Here is a 17,921-nt window from a genome sequence, read left to right on the forward strand (position 1 = left end):
CGGGGTCCCCACCATCCAGTCAGATGGTGCCCCAGATCAGTGCCCAGGCAATTAGAACACAAAGAGAAGGAACTGAGGAAAGTTCAGTTGGCTGGAGTGAGGGTCAGGGGCCCCAAGAGGGATGATGGGGAAGCATCCTGAAGGACTTCTAGGCCATGATGGGGAGGTTGGCCTTTGCCCCAAGATCATGGGGCTCCAATGAGAAGATTTCTTCAAGACAGTGACAAGATAGCTCTGTGTTCTGGCTGCCACGTGGAGATGGGGACAAAAATGGCAGCAGGAGGCCCAACTGAGTGGCTGTCCCATGGGCCAGCGTGACAAAGTGGCTGCTAAGTGGAAGGAAGTAAAATGAAGAGAAGCGAATGGATTGGACTGATTGTTTGCCAACAGGGCAAAATGGGGCAGATGGGCTGACTGGTCATCACAAATTCCCATTATAATCCTGCTGGTGGCTGTGCATCTCATTGGAAATTAACTAATGGACTTCTGGGGTGTTGAGTGTGGCAGGAGGGAAAGAGATGTGTCCCAAGGTTGAGGACGGCCTGAGTGGGCCATCAGTGTCTCTCTCTCTCTAATTCCCATGTGACACTGATACTGTGACCCAGGAGTTGCGATGCCCATCCCAGAATCTCTGCCCTACGCACCTTGACCTTCTGTCCACCCCGCGAGCTTGGAACCACTGGCCAGGACAGCCCCACCAGCTGCCTCCACACGAGGCCTTTCTTCCCTTCCTCTTTTCTGCCCCCCTCCCCACCTCTGTCCCAGCCAGCACTTGGCAGCCCCCCAGAGGCCTGCTGGGAATCAGGAGGGAATGTTGAGCATCTGGCCAGAGCCCAGGCCAGCTCTGTGGGTTCACATTAGGGCACCTGCTAATGTGCAGGACTCTAGGACAAGGCACGCCGTCCCGTGATTGGTTGGTGAGGCCAGGCATCAGGGCCATCCCAGCACCCAGGGCCGCGTGACCCCAAATCCCAGCTATAAATAGATGAGAACCTGTCTGCCCATACCCAGCCTCCCCTCCCTCTTGGCGAAGAATGAAAGGGCGCCTTGAAAAGGTGCAGAGGCCCAAATACCCAGCTCAGCTGCTCTGGACCCAAACCTTCTGCGGATCTCAGGGAAAATACTCCATCCTCTAGAAATCCAGGGATCTGTCAAGCTCAGTCCCCACTCAGGCCACATCTTGCTTCCATCCTCAATAACAATCCTGGTGTAGTTACTGCTTCCAGCCCCCAGATTTCTGAGTCATTTGGGTCACACTTTAATATGCTGCTACCAACAAGGCATTCATTAGGAAGTCACTGCCTGGGGAGAAGGGTGCATGTGTGCACCGGTCTTTGCAGCAATGTTTATTTATTTATTATTTATTATTATTATTATTATTATTTTTTGGCGGTACGCAGGCCTCTCACCGTCGTGGCCTCTCCCGTTGTGGAGCACAGGCTCTGGACGCCCAGGCTCAGCAGCCATGGCTCACGGGCCCAGCTGCTCCGAGGCATGTGGGATCTTCCAGGACCGGGGCACGAACCCGTGTCCCCTGCATCGGCAGGGGACTCTCAACCACTGTGCCACCAGGGAAGCCCAGCAATGTTTATTTTTTAAAGCTTCTTTGTGGCTTTGAGGATATGAGACCAACACTCGCCCCTTACCTTACACAAAAGGAATGGTCCTTACCCAAGGTCACAAAGTAAATGGACAGCAGAGCAGGGGCCAGACTCCCAAGCCAGAGCTCACCACAGCCCCGAGGTGATCATGAGCCTCCCTCGCAGCCCAACACCACTCAGGTTTTTGCTTATTCCATGCCAATGGCCTGGAGTGCCCTTCTTGCTTCTCTCCCCTCCGTCTTGGACTCGGCCCACTACCACATCCACCAAGAGGCTTTCCCAGACATTTAATTTAGTCCACAGCTGTCCTGGCCCCCACTCCCCACCAATGCAAACACTTCCCTTAATGCATTTACTGAGTCACTTGCTTGGCACTGACCAAGAATGGCATTAGTAATTATTTTCCTTTACTTAGGGATAGCTAAGAGTCTATCTCACAAGCCAGATATAAGTTAGTAGTAGCTATCATCGTGTGGGTAAGGATCTGCAGGAAAGAGTATGGTGACTGATTAGTGATGTCTGCCCCGGCCAGACAAAATGTCAGCACTCATGCCAGCTTTTGCCATACCTGCTTTAGTATCTACTCTTCACTCTGCTGCCCCTAAAGGCTCAATTCCTTAAGGCAGAAGCTCACTATATAGATCAGTCAGCTTGAGGTATGAGAACAGGGATTCTCCACTCCCTGCCCACCATCAAACATCAGCACGGTGGTAAGCAGACAATGCAGGGGGCGGGGGGGAACTGATAATTATCCCTTGCTCACGTCTGTGGCTGTACCACACAAAGGACTCCACAGCCATCATCTCGGCTAACGTGGACAACAAGGCTGAGAGGCGGACAGGTATTGTCTCTCCTTTTCACATAAGGAAACTGAGGCACGCAGAGGTTAAGTGACTGTCTCTGGATCATACTACAGGTGTCGGACCTGAACACAGGTCATAGAATGGCAGCCAACCAGAACCAGCAAGCCATAAAAAGGAAAGAAATTGGGTCATTTGTAGGACATGGATGGACCTAGAGACTGTCATACAGAGTGAAGTAAGTCAGAAAGAGAAAAACAAATATCGTCTATTAACGCATATACGTGGAACCTAGAAAAGTGGTACAGATGAACTGGTTTGCAGGGTAGAAATAGAGACACAGATGTAGAGAACAAACGTATGGACACCAAGGGGGGAAAGTGGCTGGGGGTGGTGGTGGTGGTGTGATAAACTGGGAGATTGGGATTGACATGTATACACTAATATGTATAAAATAGATAACTAGTAAGAACCTGCTATATAAAAAAATAAATTAAATAAAATTCAAAAAAGAAAAAGAAAGAAAAAAAAAAACTCAACTGCTAAATAAAAGAAAAAAGGGAAAAAAAAAAAAAAGAAAAGAATCATCACAGCCAACCTGCCAGGTGTCCATCCCACTTGCCCTCTCATACCTCCCATGATGGGAAATGCCCTACCATCCAAGGAAGGCCAGCTCATTCCATCTGGGACAGTTCTGGGCATTTGTAAAGCTCCTTCTTTGCCTGAGCTGGAACCTCTTCTTATGACCCCCATTCTCCATTGCCACCCCTCTCCATGTCAAATATTTGCGGGTAGCTAACGCCCTCCCCAAACCTTGTTTCCTCTGGTTGCACACTTTACAGCTCCTGCCATTTGGAAGAACGTCTGGTTTCGAGTTATCTTGCCTTTTGTTCCTCTTTCTCTGAGACCACATCGATTTGCCTACTTTGTTGAAAGGACTATCTTCTCCCTAGTTCTAGAAGCCAGACTTCTACTAATATAGCCAAGCATTCAGAAGTATCCATAATTTTTTGAGACTCATCATGCTTCACACTATGCACCGCCCCCCACACACAAATATCCCTCCTCTGCCACCATTCTGCAAAACTAGAAAAAACTAGAATAATAGGGAATTCGCTGGTGGCCCAGTGGTTAAGAATCCGCCTGCCAATGCAGGGGTCACAGGTTCGATCCCTGGTCTGGGAAGATCCCACATGCCGTGGAGCAACTAAGTCTGTGTGCCACAACTACTGAGCCTGCGCTCTAGAGCCCACGAGCCACAACTACTGAGCCCGTGTGCCACAGATACTGAGTGTGCACACCTAGAGCCTGTGCTCCACAACAAGAGAAGCCACCACGATGAGAAGCCCGCGCACCACAACGAAGAGTAGCCCCCGCACGCTGCAACTAGAGAAAGCCCGCACGCAGAAACAAAGACCCAATACAGCCAAAAATAAATAAATTAAATAAATAAATTTATAAAGAAACAAACAAACTAGGGCTTCCCTGGTGGCACAGTGGTTAAGAATCTGCCTGCCAATGCAGGGGACACGGGTTCGAGCCCTAGTCCGGGAAGATCCCACATGCCATGGAGCAACTAAGCCCGTGTGCCACAACTACTGAGCCTGTGCTCTAGAGCCCGTGAGCCACAACTACTGAGCCCGCGTGCCACAACTACTGAAGCCTGTGTGCCTAGAGCCCATGCTCTGCAACAAGAGAAGTCACCGCAATAAGAAGCCCACGCACTGCAATGAAGAGTAGCCCCCTCTCACCGCAACCAGAGAAAGCCCACGTGCAGCAGCAAAGACCCAACGCAGCCAAAATAAATAAATTAATTAAATAAATTTAAAAACAAATAAACACACAAACTAGAATAATAGACTGTCAGAGTAAGAAGGACCTCAGAGACTCCGAGGTCAGCCCTCTCACTACACAGATGAGGGAGAAGGGCCCTGTCTCAGGTTCAATGGCGAGATGGTGGTGAGCCAGACCAGAACCCAGATATCCTCCTCCCACTCTTGGACTCTGCCTACCAAACACTGGGTAATGTTTGACTTGAAATCCTACACCCAATTCAAGGTCAGGCGAGCTATCCTGGGTCTTACGGAGAACTGTTGAGAGGTCAGGATGGGAGTCTGCACTCGACAGGCCTAGGGCCACACTCAGCTCCTATTGTTCTCCATACGGGCTCATCCCTGCATTAGAACCCGTGCTGGGGGCTTCGCCTCCCTGGGTGTGTGAGCTGACCACATTCTAACCCCACACGGCTCTGCGCCCCACTCCTGCCCACCCCCAAACTCTGCAGCAGTAACCGGCCTGGGAGTTCATCACAGGCTCCACTCCCTCCACCCCGCCTAGGACCAAGGCCCTTTCACCCAGTTCTCCTTTCAGCTTTGGGTGCAGGGAAATAGTCACCCATTTGCTGCCAGCCAGAGGGTGTTAGCAAATGCCAAGTGAAATGGGAGAGCTCCCACGTGGAAGGGCTGGGAGCAGGCTTCATGTACTCCTTTATCAAACATCAAGGAGCACTGAGCGGACCTGGAGCCAAGATACTGGGACACAGCACCACGGGGCTCAGTGCATGCCCTGACCTTGCCACCTCTGGGACCTGCCTCACGTCTCCCTCCCCTGTTCCCACCACACCACCCTCCTCTCAGTATCCCTACAGGCTTTCAAATGCTCTTTCTTGCCTGGAGGTCTCAAAAGTCAATCCTGGAACAAGCCTTTCCTGATGCCCATCCTCCCCACCATTATTTCCTCTTTCTGCACCCATCACTGTTCCACAGTTTGTCACCAATGTCTCCTGATTTTTTTCCTTGTTTCTGTGTTTCTGGAGAGCTCCATGGATGCAGAGCCCTATCAGTCTTACATTGTTGTATCCTCAGTGTCCAGTATACAGTAGATGCTCAATAAAAATCTGAAGGCATGAATGTTGTGCAGTGCCTGAGGTGGTCCAGCAACACTCGGGGGGCAGAAGAGGCAGCCCCTCCCCAGGCGTGGGAATGATTGTTGTTTTCCGGTTACTGACACTTACGATGCACCAGGAACTTACATGCATCCTGCGGAATTCTTACAACCCTCAGCCCCCATCTAAAAGATGGGGAGACTCAAGTTCAGAAAGTCTTAGTGATCTGTGACATGCACCCAAGATGCAGCAGAGACAGGATTCAAAATTCAGGACTCTTCCAGGGACTGCCCTCAGATTTGGGGCCTGGCTGGGGTCAGATGGTCACGGGGCCTCTCCTGGACTTCATCTAGTAGTTAAGAGAAATCCGGGGAAGACCCTTCTGAGGAAGGGCCAGCGTGGGCCCTTCAATCTGTGACATTCAAACACTGGGTCTTGTTGCAAGTGATTTCTTGGGCACCTGCTCCCTAAAAGACTGGTCTGCGAGTAAACTCCTCGTCAGTGCAGACAATGGGCACCAGTCACCCTCCCTGTGAGAAGTTTCTAGAACCTTCTGGATAATCTCTTTCCATGGAATTCTGGAAACTTGGGCATGGTTCTGAGGTCACACTTCCCTTTTTACTAACAAGGAAACTGAGTGCCAGCTCTTGCCTGAAATCCCCCAGCCATAGCCAGGCAGTTACAGATCCCGGATGTCTGGCCTGGGGTGTTGCAGGGGAACCTGGGGGCATGAAGGGCTGTGACTTGCAGGAGGAGTGAGCAAGAAGGTCCCAAGGTCCCTCAGCTTCTGTGAGGTCCCAAGAAGCTGAGCCAGGGCCAAGGGTGGGAGCTGGGATTGCAGCTCATTTTTCCTACGGAAGTGCTTGTGACAATCAGAGCTGCCCAAAGATGGTCACAGGCAGCCTTGTGAGATCACAAGGGCTCTGTGACCTGGTGTGTACAAACACAGGCTGCCAGATGGGACAGCAGGGGATGCAAGCACGAGATGGTGGGCGGACTCAATGAGATAGCCTTTCAGCCTTCTTGACCCAGAAGAGCTCCGCTCTGGGCCTCTTCTCACCGTGTCCAGGGTCTTCCGGCCACTGGAGGTCTAGGAGGAATCAGGGAGCTTCACAGACCTCATCCCCACCCTGCCGAGTTGCAGGCTGGGGCTAAGAGATAGACTAAAGTCTTCCTGCCGGGAATGTGGGCCTCCTCCCCCTTCTTGGTTTGGGGGCTGCCCCACTTATGCCACGCTCTGTGATGTGCACAGGTATCCGCGAAGACCCAGGTGATGCTGGTCCATGCGTGTGAGCAACTGGACACTCTGTGTGTGTGTGTGTGTGTGTGTGTGTGTGTGTGTGTGTGTATTTTAAGAAGAGAGTTTTAAATCCCTACTTCCAAGCGCTCCTCTCTTGGGGAGCTACAGCTCCGGGAGGAGGACGGGGCAGTGCGGCCCTCATGGGGAGAGAGAACCAAAGAAGGCAAGAAGTTAGGATGCAGGGGGAGGGGGCAGACCACGGGCAGTTTCCGAAGAGACCCAGGCTGTAAAAGGAGTGAAGATGCCTCCGTGATCCATGAGAGACAAGGCAGACACTTAACTCTTCCCTCCAAGCAGGGGAGGGCAGCGTGGGAGGGTAGTGGAATTTCCCAACACATTCCTGGGCATGGATCCCAGCAAGCCCCCTCCCACTCCTGGCTGTCAGCACAGCTCCAGCCAGGCCTTACTACTGAGTGGGGCTAGCAACGGCCCTGGAGGTGGTGGGCTTTTGGAAAGAGATAGTAGAGTTCGGGGGCGAGGGAAACAAGCTCTGGAGACAAAGAACAGCCTTAGATCCTGGCTGTGCCAACCTGGGCGGTCTTGACATGTGCTTCGGGACTTTGCTCAGAAGTTTCCGCATCTGTAAAGTGGGCAGACTGTGTGTGTGAGAGAGATGGTTGAGAAAATTACTCTAAAGCCCTGGCACATACTGGCTTGACTAATAGTAGATGCAGCAAACCACAAAACTGCCTCGGCAATAAAGACAACAAGAAGACTGCATTCAGACCGAGTTCCAGCCCTGGCCTTGCTGCTTCACTGAGATGAGTTTTGTCACCTTTTCTGAGCCTTAGGACCTACATCTACAAAATGGAAACAATAACTTCCTCTAGCAAACTAAAAAGTGAAATACACCGAGACACGGTTGTCCCTGCAGTGGAAGAGCTGGGCAGAGGGGAGGATTAGGACTCAGGGGCAGGAACGAGGCGGGAGTGTGAAAGCGTGAACATGTGCATGTGTGTGTGTGTACAGAGTACAAGCAGCCTGGAGAGCCTCGGCCTGTCCGCTGCCAAAGGGAAAAGGTTACCAGGCTATTTCCATCCTCCCCTGAGAACCACACACAGTCCTATTCAAACCTGTCTGGGGCTTCCCTGGTGGTGCACTTGTTGAGAGTCCGCCTGCAGATGCAGGGGACGCGGGTTCGTGCCCTGGTCCGGGAAGATCCCACATGCCGCGGAGCAGCTGGGCCCGTGAGCCATGGCCGCTGAGCCTGTGCGTCCAGAGCCTGTGTTCCGCAACAGGAGAGGCCACAACAGTTGAAGGGCCCGCGTACCAAGAAAAAAAAACACCTGTCTGAAGCCACAGAGCCAGCAAGTGGCCAAAGAGGGATATGAACTCAGGTCTAATTGCTGAGGCCACGGTCCCTCTGTTACTCTACAGTGCTGGCCTCTGGGTGGGTAATTCCCAGGGCCCTGGATGAATTCACTGCAGCTCAGTTGCAGCTGGTACCAACAGCCTGCCTGAGTCTCCCCAGGCCAGCATCCACCTCATTCATGATCTCAAGACCCCTTGGTCTATGGATACCAACCATGGGGGGAACCACTGCCAGGGGCATTTGGGAGTTCCAGGTTGGCACAATGATTCAACTCAGGGGCCTGGGAAGCTATATGTTCTGCATAATGAAAGCTGTCCAGCCTAAAAAGTTTTTGGTACCCCGTTAGGGAAACACACAGGCAAAATTTCCATAGCACAGACGGGGAAACTAAGGCCCGCAGAGGAAAAGGAATTTGCCCATGGTCACACAATAAGCTAGCAATGGAAATGAGTCTGTAGTTCAGCTCTTCCTACTCCCAGTGCAGTGGCCTTTCATCACCTTCATCACCTACACCCTGCTGTCTTTTCTAGGATCTCTGTTAGAGTTAGAACAGAGCGCAGAAAGGGTCCAAAGGAAATATCCTTGAATGAGGATGCTAATAACAGTGATGGAGGAAAAGGTGTGGGGTCCTGGCTTGGCAGGGAAGAAAGGAGGTGGGGGGAAGAGGCCTGGGTAGCCAGTGCTCTCTCGATGCCAAACACTAGGGGGCAATGTTGGCCTCAGACAGCTTGGTTGTGTTATAACATGTTAAGAGGAGGCCAGGGGCTTCCCTGGTGGCGCAGTGCTTGAGAGTCCGCCTGCCGATGCAGGGGACACGGGTTCGTGCTCCGGTCCAGGAAGATCCCACATGCCGTGGAGCGGCTGGGCCCATGAGCCATGGCCGCTGAGCCTGCGCGTCCAGAGCCTGTGCTCCGCAACGGGAGAGGCCACAGCAGTGAGAGGCCCTCGTACTGCCAAAAAAAAAAAAAAAAAGCAAAGAAGATGCCAGAGGGCACAAATTAGGACAACTCTATTAACTGATTTCTATCTCACTTGATTTACTTCCCATATAGACCAGCCAGTGCACGTAATGCCACAATTCCCTTCAGTGCTACCTGTGGAGGGAGATACAGGGGGAAAAGGGAAATGGAAGGAGGTCCAAAGGCAGATGCAGATAAGCCACAGAGATCTAGAGCCCGGAGGACTTCCTAGCTTCCATCCAGGGACAGAGGAAGAGGAGTGGGTATCGCTAGCTAAAGCCTTCAACGCAAGACATGCCCAGCTGCAGACTCAGCATCCCTTTCTAGACCTCTTAGAGAATGTTTATCTCAAGTGCCAGCTCCAGATGATTGGGAGGACTGCCTGAAGTACAGGATTCTGAGGCCTGTCCAGGTTCATGGGGAAAAGTGTGGTGATTGATTAGTTCTGTCTACCATGGGCGCTGAAAGGAGAGTTTCAGCTCCTGTGCCACCTCAGTCATGACCTTTCTTCCTTCCAGGAAGCCTCACTCTACTGCATCTTCCAAGCATCCTGGGCAGTGGACAGGGTAAAAACGATTGAGCCCCTTTGAAGGGAAGGAAACTGAAAAGTCAAAGAGCCAGCAAAACGGTCCCAGTGATGCAATAAGTCAGTGATGATAATGGGGAGGAGAACCTGGGTAGGGGGCTCCATCTCCCCTCTTATTACTGCTAGGCTTTCTGGGGACCCACAGAAGTGCATTCTCTGATGCCTCTGCCCCCACGGGACTGTAGTTAGGGCTTCTGCAGTGAAACTGAAAACGGGTGAAAGTTCAGCCATGTGAGGCTGTCCAGAGGGTGTTGGGGCATTCACAGCAGGGAGCTGCCCTACCTCACCCCTACACACCCCTCACACACCCCTCAGCTGCCCGTAAACACACCCCACCAAGGAGAAAAGGGAAGGCCGGTCCAGGTGAGGTTGTGTAACCAGTTCCATCCATCTGTGTCTGCCTGCCAGCTGCCAGCACTGGCTTTGGCACTCCCTGCTCTGACTGGAGGAACGTGTCACTCAGCTGGGTCATGGCCTGAGTCTCAGACGAGCCCACCTAGACCCTGGAAAATGCTGAGGTGGAGCAACCACCCCCAAAGGCCATTGTGGACAATGGGAAGAGCACTGGACTTGGAGTCCAGAGTCTCAGATTGAGGCTTCAGCTCTGCCACTCACCCACTCTGGGGCCTTGGCCAAGTCCCCACCCCTACCCCTGGGCCTCAGTTTCCTCTCTGTTCGATGGGGATTCATGGCCTCCAAATGCCAGCCTGTGGACCAGAGGCATCAGAGCCACCCAAGCACAGGGCCAAATCCCAACCCCAGACCCAAGCAAATACCTGGGGCATGGGGCCTGGAACCTACACTGTGAAGCAGTTTCCCACAGGACTCTTGAGATCTCGAGACAGAACTCAACCCCTGGGCAAAAGGCCATCAGCAGCCTCCTCTCAATGACTCCCCTGAGCGGGTCCTAAACAATCTCTGCCATTTTCTGAGCAGGCCAACAGGGCCTAACTACAAAGGGGAGCGTCCAGGATCAGCGCAGGGCAGAGGCAGGAGGTGGGGGGAGGCTCAGACCCTGCCCAGCAGTGGGATCACACGTGGGGTAGGACCCAGCCATGCTCATCCCTGAACACCTGGCACCCGAGAAGAGCCTGGCTCACAAAGGGTGCGGGCTGCATGCTGAATGAATGAACAAATGTCAAAGCTGGGAGTCTGAGAAATCATCCAACCCCTTTCTCAGTGCTCAGATGTGATAACTGTGGTCAGGTAGGTCATCACGGGACCAACCCCAGAAAGATGACAGTAGCAGCAAATCTTTATGGAGTCCTTACTTGGTGCCAGGCCCACGGCTAAGTGCGCTACCCGTAAACCTTACAACCCCCAGGAGTATGTGATATATGTAGCTCCATTTTGCAGGTGAGGAAAAGGGGGGTCAGTGTACACAATTAGGAAGTAGCGGTACTATGGGGCTCTCTCACCAGAGTGGGGCAGGGGGCTCCCCCAGGCTCTCTGCTTCACGGATGCTGCGAGGTGCCAACCGCAGACATCCCGCTGGGGCTCAGATGCCCGTACCATTCTGGCCTCTGCCCAAAGGGCGTTCAAGTCAGAGCTGAAAGAGGGAGCCAGGACAAGCACCTCATTCGCCCTCCTGACTGGTGCTACAATGGCCCTGAGGCACACCCTGCAGACACCTCCTTTCTGATTGATGGGATGTGCAGGCTGCCAGTGGGGCCCACGCAGGGCTGGATGGGATCCTGGGGACAGAACAAGCTGGGACCCGTCCACCGTCACCCAGGCCTGGAGTCACCATCAAGCCAGACAGTTGGGTCTCTTCCTTCAGAAGTTCACGATTGGCTTCCTCCCCAAAAGGCCTGTCTGCTCTCCCCTGCCCGCTTCCACCTCACTCCAGTCTCCAGCTTACGGCCACCCTGCCCGCCCCACCTCAGCCCACTTCCCTGGCTGCTGGGCCTCCAGCCACCATGTCTCTTAGCTTCATAACACCCTCCCAGTGTGTAATTACACACTGCTGTGGATACTTGATTGGTGTCTGTCTCCCTCCCATGAAGGCAGGGACACTGTCTTATTCGCCTGCTTGCCCAGTGCTGGCAAATTGTGGGCCCTCAATAAATGCTTATCAAGAAAAAAGGAGGGCTTCCCTGGTGGCGCGGTGGTTGAGAGTCCACCTGCCGATGCAGGGGGCGCGGGTTCGTGCCCCGGTCCGGGAGGATCCCACATGCCGCGGAGCGGCTGAGCCCGTGAGCCGTGGCCGCTGAGCCTGCGCGTCTGGAGCCTCTGCTCCGCGATGGGAGGGGCCACAACAGTGAGAGGCCCGCGTACCGCAAAAAAAAAAAAAAGAAAAAAAAAAGAAAAAAGAAAAAAGGAAATCCAGGGGGGAGGCAAAATGCAAAGTTGAGAGTGAGTGGTCCCAGTGGCGAGGGGTGACAGAACCCCAAATGGGCAGAAATCAATCAGGGTTGGGGCAGATGATAGAGAGGGAGTCAATCAGGGAAGGTTTCCTGGAAGAGGAGTTAGGCTTCAAAGCATGAGTAGGAGTTTGGCAATCATTTCAAGAGAGTGGACCCTCACGGGCCAGAGGTGGGGCTGCCCTCGGTTGGAGGGTTCTGGGAGGGGGTCAGGCTGAGAGACAACCTCTGAGAGTAGATACTGCCTCACCCCACCCTGCCCACCAGCCAGAGAAGGAGCCGAGGTGCCCTCCCTCCTGTGGGCAGCAATGGTTGAGAAAGGTCAACTGCCAGGTTCATGCACGTGCCAGGCCCCACAAAACACTCAGCATACCCTCCCACAGGATATGAGGATGTGCAGGCCTGCCTCAGTTATTTAAGCTTTGGCGAGGGGCACTATTGTGTTTCCTCTGGAGGCTGTTTTGATGAATAAAAGGCGTGGAGGTCTGCACAAGCCATCACCACAGCAATCCCTGTACCCCAACTACTATCATAGCCTGTGTCGGTCCCCCCAAATACCAAGAAGGTACAGAGGGAGAGCATCAGCCTAGCCAGCACCGTAGCCAAAAACACCAAGTACCGCACCCAGGAGAAAGCACCATCCTGCAACCACTAGAGCCAGGGCCAAACCCTTAAACACCAGATACAGTCGTGTTATGTTGACACATCATACCAAAGCTTAACTGCACCTTCACCAAGTCCCAACCACTGGTGCACCCAACGCAACCACAACGCCACCACCTCCGTCACTCAGCAGTTACAGAAAACACCAGGAACGCCACAGCAATACCATGCAACCCCACAGCTGAATCCATTACACCAAGCACCATAAAGATGCATCATTAGCGCAAACCCCATATCCCATGACAGCCAGCAGGACACAAACACCATCACACCCTAACCCACCAGCGACACGTCACAACCATGTCCCTGCAGAACACACTCGCAGCCACACGTCACAACTGCCAGTCCAACAAGCTCACAGCAAAGGCCTTCACCGCCAGAGCTGCTAAAACACACTCAGACCCAACATCCAGCGTTGCCTGTCCGCCTGCTCATCCAAGGGTCCCGGGGCAACCCGATCCAAGGGGCAGGGCCCTTGGAGGGTCCTCATGGCCTGCATGATCTGGCTCTAGACTCCACCAGCGCCTGCCCCACACCGTACAAGGTCCACCCTGAACATACACCCCGGCCATGGCTGACCAGCAGCTGCACAACAGTGGTTTCCCGTCCCAGTGCTCCTCTCAGCCCCTTTGGGACCTGTCTTGTCCACCCCAGTCCACCCACCCCAATGTGCTCAGTCACGTTCTCCAGATACACACTCCCATCCATCGCCCTGCCTGAATTCTCAGAGGAGGTCCTAGGAGACCAGAAGGGTGGTAGTTTTTAAAAGTTCCCAGAGGCTCTGACACTGAATCCAACCCCCTAAGAATCCCTGCGCTAGAGCCTGACACCAGGGCCTGGGGGAGAGAAACGTTCAACCCTCCTTGCTGCCTTTGAGGTGATATCCAGCCCTCGAGAGCCTTGGTATGGCTGGGGAAAAGGAGGCCTGAGGTGCGCAGTGGCAGCCCCACTCACTTGGGAAGGAGACCTTGGGGGAGACCTCAGTCTCCGGGTCTGCAGAATGGGAACAGTCTTCCTGTCTTTGCCCCTGGTCCCTACTGAGCACATGCTCCTCAGTACCCCTTGCAGGGCCAAGCCTCCTGCAAAAAACCTGGCAGGACACTGGTTATAGCCCTGGGGCCTTAGAGCCATAGTATTAGAACATATTATTCAGCTAGGGCTGCCTTAATAAAATACCACTGGGTGGCTTAAACAACAGAATTAATTTTCTCACAGTTCTGGGGGCTAGAAGTCCAAGATCAAGGCACCAGTCAGGTTGGTTTCTGGTGAAACCTCTCCCTTGGGCTTACAGATAGATGGCCGCCTTCTCATTGAGTCTTCACATGGCCTTTTCTCTGAGGGTGGAGAGAGATCTCTGGTGTATCTTCCTCTTCTTATAAGGACACCAGTCTTATAGGATGAGGGCCCACCTTTATGACCTCATTTAAGCTTAATTACCTCCTTATAGGCCCTATCTCCAGTACAGTCCCATTGGGGTTTAGGGCTTCAACATATGAATTTTCAAAGGGATACAAATTAGTCCATAACCGGAGGAAAGGCTCAGTATAGTGTCCATGGGCTTGGAAGTCTGGCAGGCCTGGGTTAGAAAACTTAACCTTCTGAGCCTGTTTCCTATCTATAAATGTGGGATGATGACACCTAAATCACAGTGCTGAGGATTAAAATGAGAACCTAAAGCAGATGAAAGCTGGAGCTAGCTTGGAGAGACATCCCACTGGTAACGTGAAATTGGCCTTGGGTGGGAAATTACATCACTGGCAAACCCTAAAAATTAAGGCCCCCATCCACACCCCAGAGCCCACTGTTACACATTTACCTGGACACCACTGAACGTAAGACAGAGTAAGTACAGAACTTTCTACTCAGTGCTGCCAGATAGGCAAACCGAAAGAACAAGGGGAAAGGAATATCACTTGCTATATCTTGCTATGCAAAACTGGCAGAGGAAGGAAAACACTTCTCTTGCTATAATTTATGTGCAGCATAATAGGTGTTCCCTGTTACTCTATGCTTTTGTTTTGATTCTTCTCCACTCCCCAAATCTGACCTCATAGATCCAAGACCACACCCTGCTAGTCCCCACCTCCATGCCTTTGCCCACCCGCCTGCCTGCAGCACTCCCATAGTGTCCCCAGTAGTCCAGCAGACCTGAGCAATCAGGGCCCCTGCGCTGCGCTTTGCATCTTAGAGGGCTTGATTCTGGCCCTCCTCCAACAGTGCCCTCCCCACCTGGAAACAGCAGCCCCCCTCTGGACCCCCAAATGCCCTGCCAAAATGGCCCTGAGCCTGCTTACAGGGCCCGTGCAGGCCTCACCCCTGGATCCATCATCCACAGGATGACTGCACGGCGTGTGCACACTCTGAGGCCCAGGGGTTACTGAGCAGTGGCTCTCTGCAGTCCCCTGGTACATGGAACTTAGACATGCTGCTGGGGGCATCTACATGTGTGTGCGTGCAGGCTGGGGGCCTCCGTTTGTACTCTTGTCCTAGCCTCAACAAACCAGCCATCCAATTTCTTCAAGCTTGTAGAACAAGAAATTTGTCAACATTGATGATGATGATGATGACGATGATGATCCTTCAAAGCCCCGAGTCCTCATCTGTTCCATAAACCATAAACCATATCCAGCCCTGCCCCTAGAATAATTTTGTATCACATTTAATCTTGTAAGTCCTTATGACTGCTTTGGTGTCACTCAAGGTATCTCATGCTGTTCCAATAAACCTTGGTATTTCCATAATATTCTCTGTTTTCATTCTTAACACAACCCTTGGGGGAAAAGGAACATGCTACTAATTTCCACCTAACAGATGAAGAAGACTTAGAGCTATTTAGTTACTTGCCCAAGGTCACATAGCCAATAACTGCCCTGAGGTAAAAAGTCTTGACTTTGCATGGGTGCCCATGTCCTCCACTAATTGGATGATCAACTTTTTTTTTTTTTTTTTTTTTTTTTTGCGGTATGCGGGCCTCTCACTGTTGTGGCCTCTCCCGTTGAGGAGCACAGGCTCCGGACGCACAGGCCCAGCGGCCATGGCTCACGGGCCCAGCCGCTCCACGGCATGTGGGATCCTCCCGGACCAGGGCACGAACCCGTGTCTCCTGCATCGGCAGGCGGACTCTCAACCACTGCGCCACCAGGGAAGCCCTGGATGATCAACTTTTTTAAGAGCAGGGATAGTGTCATATTTCTTTGGACCTTGAGGAGCTAACGGGCAATAGAAATATGGTTCCTAGATCGGTAACAATTGCGTCTCCCTTTTTTTTTGTAACTTTACTCATAAGAAACTGAACAGAATTTGACGGCTGGAGAAGGCAACTTCAGGACTTCCGAGTTCCTCCCCAATAGGAAGCCAGACCCAGCAAGAAGGCAGGGGGTTCCTGCAACCCTGAGGAGGCTAAGGTGCAGCTGAGGGGGACAGCTGAGCTGTCACACAGCTGAGGGGGCTCTGGAGATGGAGTTATGTCCCCCAAAGATGTCCATGTCCTAATCCCCCAAACCTGTGACTAGGTTATCTTACATGGGATTTTGCAGATGTAATTAAGTTAAAGATCTTGAGATGGGGAGGTTATCCTGGATTATCTGGGTGGGTTCCATGTAATTACAGGGTGTTTATGATGGAGGCAGGAGAGTCAAAGAAGGGGACATGAGGATAGAAGTAGAGTAGAGGTCAGAGCAATGTGACCAAAAGCCAAGGAATGTGGACAGCCTCTAGAAGTTGAAAAAGGCAAGAAAATAGATTCTGTCCTAGACTCTCCAGGAAGGAATGCAGCCCTGCCATTGATGTGAGTCCAGTGAGACCCATTTTGGACCTCTGACCTCCAGAACTGTGAGATAATAAATTTGTATTGTTTTAAGCCACTGAATTTGTAGTAATTTGTTACAGCAGCAATAGGAAGCTCATACAACTCCTGTTCAACGTATAAGTGACGAAATTGAAGCCCAGAGAGAAGAGAATGGCCAGCAGTCCCTCGACTATGGGACAGGCCCAAGGAGAGGCAGCGCTCATGGTGCCCTTGACGGGCTTCTGGTCCCAGTGAGAACCACCTCTCCTGCAGTTTATCATTTAGCCATCTTGATTATCATTTGTAAGGAAGAAACACAATATGTTATATAGAAGAATATAAACAAATGCTAGAAAGTTCCAGGGGAGCAGAGTTCATCTCAATGAAAGGAATACCTGAGCTGTCAGATGTAAAAAGGGAATGGGATACCCACAGTGGGAACGAATGTCCTGTCCCTGGAGGTGACAGCTCAGTGAGTACAGCACTTTCAGGGATGCTAACAGAAGCCTTCTTACTTTGGAAAGTTAGACCAAAGAATATCCACGAATTCATTATTTGAGAGGGTCCTAGATTTCTAGAATTCCTCTACATTGAGTCTCTAGATTCCCCTGCAGTTCCAAGATCTCACTCTACCCTTTAATAAAGCCTGAGACCCCATGCTTGTAAGACGTCTTAACGTCATTTCTCCACACATCCTCAAGGCTTCCTGGTGTCTCCGTGGAATCAGAGGGAAAAGCAGGGAGAAAACTTCCCCTGGGAGCCCTGAATTTCTAAACAATTATTTAATTACCAAGGAATCTTTCTACCCAGCCTCACTCAGACCACATCTCCTGGATCAGGGGGAAAGGCTGGAGGCACAGGAATGCATTTGTGGGCTCTTGTACGACCACCCCCTCAGGTCCCAGAGCCCACCTCTGTGAACTTTACACCCTAACCCACAGCCTTCCCTCCCAGCCAAGCCAGCGTGGGAAATAGGCTGAGATGTCTAACTTTACAGAAAGAGGACCGTTGTTTCCTAGCGCAGGCAGACTTCCTCCCCTGGCGCGGGTGGACATCCTTGCCGGGGAACAGGGTGTTGCCAGGACAGCTTTCCACCAGCTCAGTGCAGGGACCCTGTCCTCATCTCCACGCCAGCACCACCAGCCAAACTGACTTGGAAAGGAACATGCTGGTTTTGCTTCCTCCTCACACCCTGCTACTCCCCACCCCAGGCTGGTTCCACACTCAGGTTCTCAAGTGCAAGCAAGCAACCTGCTTCTCTCTCAGAGCCATTCAGAGAACATCCACCTTCCCCAAAGAGGCCAGCCACCTGACTCTGTGGGGGAAGGGGGGCGGGAAGCGGGAGAACAGATAATTCCATTGTCTCACATTTGCCTTCAGCGGGATCCAGTGAAACCCTGATGGGTGCTACCATGCTCTGTAAAGGACACAGGCAGGACTTAGGGCATAAACCCAGGCCCCAGCGTGACACACTGCTTCCTCAGGCCAGCTGCAGGCAGAAGCCAAGAGTTCAGCCTATTAAACTCTCTGGGATCCAGAGACAGGATAGCTGTTTGGCCTGGCCTTGGTTGAGAGGCAATAAGAAGGTTAACACTTCTGGGTATTTATCTGAAGGAAACAAAGGCACTAACTGCCATGTTCACTGCAGCACTATTCATAATAGCCA

The 17,921-nt window shown here is 52.3% G+C and overlaps 1 protein-coding gene across 1 annotated transcript in view; it reads right to left on the minus strand.

Moving 5' to 3' along the window:
- PPARGC1B (PPARG coactivator 1 beta) overlaps positions 1 to 17,921 on the minus strand; it is a 111,394-nt gene that overhangs the window by 59,170 nt on the left and 34,303 nt on the right. The window lies entirely within an intron of this gene.

Source organism: Kogia breviceps, chromosome 4 (genome assembly GCF_026419965.1).
Source record: "Kogia breviceps isolate mKogBre1 chromosome 4, mKogBre1 haplotype 1, whole genome shotgun sequence".
In the NCBI taxonomy this organism is placed as follows: domain Eukaryota; kingdom Metazoa; phylum Chordata; class Mammalia; order Artiodactyla; family Physeteridae; genus Kogia; species Kogia breviceps.